Source organism: Hydra viridissima, unplaced genomic scaffold (assembly GCF_058129835.1).
Source record: "Hydra viridissima isolate aposymbiotic clone 2 unplaced genomic scaffold, HvirCarnegie_v1 scaffold_12, whole genome shotgun sequence".
Classification (NCBI taxonomy): Eukaryota; Metazoa; Cnidaria; class Hydrozoa; order Anthoathecata; family Hydridae; genus Hydra; species Hydra viridissima.
Window position 1 is genome coordinate 2,575,978 of NW_028324311.1, and position 7,950 is coordinate 2,583,927.

Genomic DNA, 7,950 nt, shown 5'->3' on the forward strand with positions numbered 1-7,950 from the left:
AACTCTATTACTCATTTATACATAGTTATATTAACTATGCAAATATTGCTTGGGGAAGTACAAGTAAAAGTATGTTGCGTACTCTTTACCGTCGTCAGAAACACGCGATACGCTTAGTTTGTTTTGAAAATCGATTTACGCATTCAAAGTTTTTATTCAAAAATATAAAAGTACTTAACATTTATGAAGTGAATGTATATAAAATATTATGCTTTATGTTTCAATGTAAAATCAATCCGTCCTTACACGTTTTTAAAGATTTTATTACCTTAAAAACAAAAAATAAGTATACACTACGAAATGATAACTCACTCTTTGAACCCTTTTGTCGAACAAAATTCAATCAGTTCTGTATAGCTTATCGTGCACCCAATCTCTGGAACAAAATTCTTTTACCTAATTTTGATTTATCAATTACCTTCCCAGTCTTTAAAAAGAAATTTAAAAAATTCATTCTCTTTAATGACAATATGTTGAAATACTTTTAAAATTAAGAAATTTGTATAAACACGCTCTTTTGTTTTTTGTATTTTGTCATTTTTATTTGTCTATATCTATCAATGGCTTAAGTTATATTCTATTATAACTTTTTATGTTTCTGGCGACAAGATCATTAGAAATTCTATCAGATACCAAGTTTTTATTTAAATTAGTCTATATATCACGGATTTTATTGCATCACGAAAGCATATATCTCGGATTTTGATGTATTACGAGAACATATATCACGGACTTTATTATATTACGACTAATAAAATGTAAAACTGAAAAAAAAAAAAAAAAAAAAACTTCATGTGAACTCTGAGCTCGTACAAAGCTATCAGACCCAGGGCCGCCGTGAGGGGGGGGGTCTACTAGGTTGTTTTGTCCCGGGCGCCAGGTCGACAGGGGCGCACGAAGCCGAATATAAATAATTTTTTTTTTCATGTTTATTTAAAAAAAAGATAGGTGCTGACATTGCCAAGCTTATTATGGACGTCTTAGAACAAAATGGAATCGATCTCAAAAACTGCAGAGGTCAAGGATATGACAATGGAGCGAACATGTCCGGTATATACAAAGGAGTACAGGCGATTATACTGCAAAAAAATCCTCAAGCTCTCTATATGCCATGCATGTTTTGAGAGTAGAATTATGATTAAAACGGCCGTGATATAAAATGCTACAACTGAATTAGCATTTAGATCAAAAGGCTCCAACAGCAAGAGTTTTTTTAATGCGGCTAGGAAAATTGTTTTAATGTCTCAAACGTGGAAGCGAGCATTCCAAGTCGTCATATTTTAGTCGTTTTAATTGACAATTAAATTCAGTGTTGCCAACATTTTTTACACGTGAAATGCCAAAAGCGTGAATGTAAAATGCCATAATAATGCCCTTTTTCATATCGCGGCTGTTTCAAAATAATTCCGTCACTTTATTTTGAACAAATTTCATCAATGAAATCAACTAGTTAATCTTCGGATCGGAAGTCAAAAGGTGTTTTTTATTATCCTTAAAAATTCTTGAGGGGCAAAAATTAATTTCAACTTTTTTTCCAAAATAAATACTTTTTCAAAAACTTAAATTTTTCTGTGTCAAAATGCCAAAATAAAGGTAAAAGGCCATAAAGTACCATTGGATAAAATAAAAATGCCAATTTTCCAAATAGTAGCAACCTATAATGCCATGTGGTTTGATTGAAGAGAGCAGACACATAAATATTTGATTCTAAGGCATTTAATTGCCAGTTAATTTGTTTGAGTTCGGTTCGGTTAAATTAAAAGATAAATTTTGGCCAGAGATTTTCTTACGGCTAAAAATTGCATTCTAACCGCTGCTTGAAATTGTCGGTTGTCCTATGGTTACTCTATTTTAACCTGAAACGCCGCGCTGGTGAAAAATTAAATTTTTAATAAGGTTTGCTTCGACCATAAATTATTCGACCTATCCTGGAACGGAATTAAATATTCTGACAAAGAGTTATTTTCTATTTTTATTATGTTGTAGACGATTAGATCGTCGAATTTATACTGTAAATGGTTCGAACCTTTACAAGTTCTACTTTTCTTTCTACTTAACATAATTTCTAATGTGGCACAGGACGCCATATAATAAAAACCACATTCAGTAATAAAAACTAAGTTTGAGACTAAGTTTTTACATTCTAATAAGGGGAAATCGAGACTTTTGTTTTACTCGTCAAATTAATCTGAAATGAGCAATAAAGTTGTACGATTTTTTCTTCTAAAATAAGAAACAGCAAATGTCTCAGACATGAAGTTATGTCAAAATATGTGGATAGAAAATATTTCTGACATAATTTATGTCGGCAGAAAATGTCTCAGATATAAAGTTATGTCAAAATATGTGGACAGAAAAATGTTTCTGACATAATTTATGTCGGCAGAAAATGTCTCAGGGATAAAGTTATGTCAAAATAGTGGACAGAAAAATGTTTCTGACATAATTTATGTCAGCAGAAAATGTCTCAGACATAAAATTATGTCAAAGTAAGTTCGCAGAAAAATATTTCTGACATAATTTGTCGGTAGAAAATGTCTCAGACATAATGTTATGTCAACGTAAGTTGGCAGAAAATTATTTTGGACATATTTTATGTCGGAAGAAAATTTGTCTTGGACATATTGGACAGATAACAACTCTGATCACAACAATAACACATAACAACAGAATATTTACACTCTTGATCCTAAAATCCAGCGAAAATAACAAACCAAATTGAAATATCAAAGGCAAAAGTAGAAAACCAATTTAAACTTAACTATATATTTATCTTTTAACATATAACTACAGAAATGTTTATTTGTTTTTATGTTCAATATTAGTTTTTCAATTACTTCAAATTTAGGACATGAAGACACCTTAGATTTAAAGATCAAGGTTGCAAACTCTCCCATACACATTACGATAAACTTTAACAGACCTTATTGTGTTTCCAGAATAATTAAAAAAAGGCTAGACAACACAACCTAGCTCTAAAGCAGTAACACCGCCTGACACTAAATGCTGCCAAGTAACACCTCTGCTATAAGTACACCGCTTGGCTGGCAAGGTTATCAATCTTGCTCAATATAATGCCAACTCAAACCACTTTGAAAACATGGAAACAACATAATTTAAACATATATACAGCTATAAACAAATATGGTTTCATATAACACATATAAACATATTAAATGACAGGTATATTTATCAAAAACTATGAAAAAAGTATTAAAGTAATAAAAAAAATATAACATTATTTGTGTAACACTTTTCACCTACCATAGCTTGAATGAGATGTTTATCAAATTTGAAAAACAAACTATTTAATGCCCTTGTTCTTGAACATGCAACATATAGAGAAACACGGTTTTTTGAGATATACCCCAACTCTATCAAATGTTTGACCTTGACATTTATCAATTGTCATTGAATAAGCCAATTTGACAGGAAACTGACAACGTTTCAGAACAAAAGTTAAATTAGAATCTGATGGAGCCAACTGAATTTGAGGAACAAAAACCAATTTACCACCACAAACACCTGTCAAAACCTCTGCATCAATATAATTAATTTGAAGAGCACAAACTTTCGTTCGAGTACCATTACATAACCCAGCTTTGAGATCTAAATTTCTAAGTAGCAAAACTACACAACCAGTTTTCAATTTTTAACAATGAGGTAGCATGCCTGAAGGAGTTAAGCTGTTCAAAAACTCAACAGGAAAATTATTTCTTTCATTAAGGTCAACAGTATCAATTTGATCAGCACTTAAATAAATTTTGACTTCACCCGGCAGACATTCAAGCAATCCTTCATTGATAATGAATCAACATTAGTTGGTGTTAAAATCACGCGTTTAGAATAATCATTTTGATAAGTATCTCCAAAACTCATTTCAACAACTGATTCATTTTCTCTAATAATGCACTAATTTTGTATATCAATGCAAAAGGATCCTCCTCTTTGACAGGTATTGTTCCATTCCCAAGTTTTAGTAGCCATTGGGAAAATTCACCTTCCCCATCTTGTAATCTCATATTTTCAGTTAATGCAAACTTCTGCACCCGTTGTCAATGCAAAGAACATTTTACACACAATTCTACTATTGTAGCTGGTTGTGTTTATACGCAATTCTACTATATCAGTTGTTGAACATTTTCATCAAAATTTTCTAGATTTAAGCCAATAAACTCATCAATAACAGACAGATTGTAATCAGTCAGCATTATACCACTTTGATTAATAATCTTTTCAATTTTATGAAGAGTAGCTTGTTCAGCTATTAGAAGTGGGACTGAGTGGTGAATGAAATCTTCCATCATAAAAAAATTTTATGTATTCCAGAGTTGTAAAGGATTGTCAGGTTCACAAAAGGTCAAAATAATTGAAAACAACTGTCTAATTTACTTTGGCGTACGTGTTAAAACCGCCTCAGAAGGAGTATTCTGCCATTCAGTGTCATCTAGCAACAATTCTTTTAAAACACATGCTTCACGAAACGTTTCAAGGACAATACCATTAACAGTACGCACATCCTCCCAAGATGTTGCTCCTTTTGCTTGCAAAAGTAACAGTTTAAGAAAAAACAATTATCATGTTAGATTAACTTTATACATTCTAACTATCACCTTATTACCACCCCATTGTCTAACCTTTCAATTACAATGTTTATCATCAAATATGAAGTGATAAGGAATGTTTACATAAGAATAGCAATGTGCTCTTTCATTTTCAGTATTCAACTTAAACCATGCCGTTAGGTGCGTATAACGTTGAGCTGCACGATCTAAAGCCATTTGTTCTGCTTTTTCTCTAAAATACAATAATTAATTTTCAGGTAGATGTTTACCAAGTCGCAGCACTTTGAAAACACAGTAACAACATAATATAAACATATGTACCAACTATAAACACAATAAATGTGTTTAAATATGTATACAAGGTTAAATATATTCCTTTTATACATATTTAAACACATTTTTAAAACAATTATATAACACTTATTAACACATACACAAACAGTAACAAAACACTATACATTATTATAAAAACATTATTATAAAAACACATTGATAAAAAAACTATAAAGCACTTATTACCACATACACATACATATCAAAAAAGCATATATGCAAACATTAAATGTGTGCAAACAAAAATTTTAAAAATGATGCGAGAAAATTTAAAAAGATTCAAAATATATATTTACAAACAATACTCTTTACCTTCTTTTTTTTCTTCATAAGAACTGTAATCCTCATAACAAAATTTAACTTTTACATACAATAACATGTAACACGCCATATCAGTGTTGGCACAAAAGTTTAATTTACTTTTCTAAATTTTCTAAAAAAGAAGAAAAATAGTTAATAGCATCACAGAAATTTCAATGTAGTAATAACCATTTTGTGGAAATGTGCATTTTGTAGAACAAAAGCATTAGTATAACTTTAAATAACATTCATACCCCTATTTTCTTTCTAAAAAATAAAATAATAAAAACAAAACTGCAAAAAGAAAAACTAAAACAAACAAAATATAAACAATTTAAAAAATTAAAATCCTTTCTACTTTAAATTCTTCCTACTTTATCTAATAAAAACTTAAATCCTTTCTACTTTATCTAATAAAAATGTATATATAACTATTTCTTATATTTACTTCAATTATAATATGATCTTATGATCTTAACAATGGTTATTTATCTTCATATGATTCTTTATGTTATATATCTAAACTAATAATTAAATTCCAAAAGTAAAAAATTTTTAACTCGCTTAAAAGATCTTACTCTAATGACCGCGTGCATTTACAGAACACGCTCTTTCAAAGCCTAGTAATTAATTCAAAGCGTAGGAACTAATGACGAAACGACGTTGATTATTAAACGTTAAGAATTTCTGTAGGAATTATATTATGATACTGCTAACAAAGAAAAATTAAAAAAAAAACGTTGTGAACCCTTTTTTGCAAGCTTATAGTATTTCTTCAAATAAAATTGTTAATAAACGTTTTAAAAAAATTTACAAAACTTTACAATATTACGTTCTTCTATTCCACATAAATACATCATCTGATAAATCTGAAATAAAAAATGTAATGAATAAGTAAGTAAATAAGAAAAATATTAAATACAAAAATGAAAATTAGTGTACATTATAGAGAAAAGCTGTAGTGATTTACCAGAATAGTAGTTGCAAAATACTATTATTTCATGTTAGCTTTTACAAAATAATTTATGTTGGAACATCATGATTCAAAAATATTCATAGCAAAATCATGTAGTAAACAGCACTAAAGACAAAAAATTAAATTGAGATAAAACAAATTGTATATATGGCAAAATAATTTGTATTGGCTTTTAGTGAATGATTAAAAGCAGTGATTTTTAAAAAAATTACCTATTTACCATTTTTAACAATAGACACCAACATGAAGATAAGCCAAATGTCTTTAACTCAAAAGATAACAAAAAAAACTTCACAGCAACAAACACACAACAATAGCACACACCATAAGTTAATATAATATGTATCTATAATATAACTTAAGTAAGGTAACATTCATATATAACAAAACATAAATAACAACATAACGCAAAATGTTATTAAAATACATTATTATGTATTTTTAGAATAATCTTTAATAATAAAGGCTTGAAAACAGCTAGACCTAAAGCAGTAACAGTTTGACACTAAACACTATTGTGTAACCCTCTGTTAAAAGTACATCACTTGGCTGGCAAAGTTGACAAACCTTGCTCTACACGTTTACCAAATCACAGCACTTTGAAAACACGGAAACAATATAATATAAACATATGTACCAACTATAAACACAATAAATGCGTTTAAATATGTATATAAGGTTAAATATACACCTTATATACATATTTAAACACATTTTTAAAAAAATTACATAACACATATTAACACATACACAAACAATAAAAACACTTTACATTATTGTACAACTTTACATTATTTTAAAAACACATTGATAAAACAACTATAAAGCACTTATTACCACATACATATCAAAAGAGCATATATGCAAACAAAAATTATATATTTACAAACAATACTCTTTACCTTCTTCTGTTTTTTTTTTTGTTTTTTTTCATAAGAACTGTAATCCTCATAACAAAATTTAACCTTTACATACATTAACATGTGACATGCGTTGTCAGTGTTGGCACAAAATTTTAATTTATTTTTCTAAATTTTCTAAAAAAGAACAAAAATAGTTAATAGCATCACAGAAGTTTCAAAGTATTAATAACCCTTTTATGGAAATAGCATTAGTATAACTTCAAATAACATCCATACCCCTATTTTCTTTCTAAAAAATAAAATAATAAAAAGAAAACTGCTAAAAGAAAAACTAAAACCAACAAAATCTAAACGATTTAAAAAATTAAAATCCTTTCTACTTTAAATCCTTTCTACTTTATCTAATAAAAATTTTAATCCTTTCTACTTTATTTGATAAAAATGTATATATAACTATTTCATATACTTACTTCAATTATAATTATAATATGATATATAATTGATTAAGATGATTCTTTATGTAATATATCTTAACTAATAATTAAATTCTTATTAATTCTTAATAATTAAAAGTTTTAACTCGCTCAATTGATCTTTCTCCAACGGCCGCGTGCATTTGGAAAGTCGCGCTCTTCCAAAGCCTAGTAACTAATGACGAAACGACGTTGAACATTAAACGGTAAGCATTTCTGTACTAATTATATTAAGATTATTTTTTCTTCAAATTTTTCTTGAGATTTTTTTATGTAGCTCTTGCAAAATAAGATATATATTCTGATTAAATTTTTGTAAGCTTATGATATTTTATGAAAATATAAATAAATGAATATAGTTTATAATATATACAAAAGTTTTAGACAAGAATGAAGTTCTAGAAATCAGTGTTTAATTCTTTAAAAAATTTGAATTATTT